This window comes from Octopus bimaculoides, chromosome 18, assembly GCF_001194135.2.
Source record: "Octopus bimaculoides isolate UCB-OBI-ISO-001 chromosome 18, ASM119413v2, whole genome shotgun sequence".
Taxonomy (NCBI): Eukaryota; Metazoa; Mollusca; class Cephalopoda; order Octopoda; family Octopodidae; genus Octopus; species Octopus bimaculoides.
In genome coordinates, this window is record NC_068998.1 from 36,751,590 (window position 1) to 36,753,688 (window position 2,099).

General features: G+C 38.9%; 1 protein-coding gene across 1 annotated transcript in view; it reads left to right on the forward strand.

The window, feature by feature from the left end:
* The window catches only part of LOC106868905 (uncharacterized), a 695,008-nt gene that overhangs the window by 55,478 nt on the left and 637,431 nt on the right, over positions 1-2,099 (forward strand). The window lies entirely within an intron of this gene.

Sequence of the window (2,099 nt, forward strand, 5' to 3'; positions counted from 1 at the left end):
ATGTAATACAAAGATTTCTTTCTTTCAGTCTCTGTATATCTCTGCTTCTCTCATCATCATCATCATCATCATCATCATCATCATCATCATCATCATCATCATCATCATCATCATCATCTTCTTCTTCTTCTTCTTCTTCTTCTTCTTCTTCTTCTTCTTCTTCTTCTTCTTCTTCTTCTTCTTCTTCTTCTTCTTCTTCTTCTTCTCTCTGTCTCTCTTTCTCACTCTATCAGTCTAGCTAGCTAGCTGGCTTGCTAGTTGGCTAGATTCATCAACGATGTATGTGTGTATTCCCTATTTCGTTGGTGTCTAATGTGTTTGCCTATGAGAGATTGTGAAACTTAGTATAAACAGTTTAGTAAGCTGCAGAGGAAATTTGGATCTCTAATCGAGTGACTGCGTACTTATGAATGCGGTCTGTCTGTCTTTCTGCCTGTCTGTCTACCTGTTTGTTTGATAACTCTTTTCACCCCGCTCCTCACACTACCTAACAGATATTTCAGCCTAAATGATCTCTGGTAATATTGCTATTTGTCTCACGCCAACTCTGATAGACCACACCTATGATGTTAGACATTCCAATTGTGACCATTACGGCTTGTCAGAAGCATCAGTTTATACTTCACCTTTTTGTACAATGTAGTTCTAGACCAAATTTTCTGAAAATCTAGAAAGATCACGCCTGGAATGTCCTGAATAATATGTCTTCTTGATCAAGGATTAACTGGACTAAACAACGTCTGTCTTAATAAATTGGTTACTTCTATGTGTGAGCGTGTTTGTGTGTGTGTGTGTGTGTGCTTGTGTGTGTGTGTGTGCTTGTGTGTGTGAGTGTGAGTGAGTGTGTGTGTGTGTGTATGTGTGTGTGCGTGCGAGTGTGCGTGTGTATGTAAGTGTGTGCGCGCGGGTAAGACTTTTAATTTTGCATTCTGAAAATGCTTTCATCTTTCAACACAGACTCACACATACACACACATACGCACACGCACACACACACACACACACAAACACACTAACATAAGGGAGCTTCTTTTATTTTCCGACACTACCAAGTTTACTCACAAGGCTTTGGTCGGCCCGAGGTTATAGCAGAAGACAATCGCCCGTGGTGCCACACAGTGGGACTGAACCCAAAACCATGAGATTCGGAAGCAATGCCTGCGTCTATAAATATGCTCCGAGCTCCCCAGGATTGTCTCAGTAGATCCTTAATTTACAAAATCTCAAAAAATTTTTGGAATTCAGAATGTAGGTTGTTAACCTCGTTCTTTTACGCTTCAGCCAACCTCACCAGTTTAATTATATATTTATCAAAGACAACTAGTTGGGAGAATCATTAACACGCTGGACAAAATGCTGAGCTGCATTTCGTCCATCTTCACGTTCTGAGTTCAAATTCCACCGCGATCGACTTTTCCTTTCAACCTTTTGGGGTCGATAAAATAAGTAGCAGCTGAGTGCTGGAGTCAATGTAACTGACTTAACCGCTACTTCGAAATAACTGGCCTTGTGCCAAAATATGAAACCAATAATAAATCTGTCGTAGCTTTAAGTATTTGTTTTTATGTGTCTTTTATTTGTATATATTTTACTTGAATGTTATACACTTTGCGAACAATAATGTCGATAGTTATGTGCTTTTCAACAGACCAGTCACTGGTTTATAGGATTCCCGGATGGGCAACAGAAACAAAAGATGTTTATGTAACTCGAGCGGAGTAAACATCGGGAGATAATATTATCGACAGATTTCTCGCCAATGAATACACCTTTTTTCAATATGCACACATATATGTGCGAACCTGCGCACACATACATACACAGTACATACAAATACACATAGATTTTCAAATGAATTCCGATGTGTATCAAGAAACAAATGTCTATCTATCTATCTATCTATCTATCTATCTATCTATCTATCTCTACCTACCTATCTCTCTATTCCTCTCTCTCTCTCTCTGTATGTATGTATGTATGTATGTATGTATCTATCTATCTATCTATCTATACACGAGAACATTACTGTGTGATACACGATCCCTATTGATCGGCCTTTCCTTTTCTTTTTTTTTCGATCCCTTTTGATCGAACTGCCC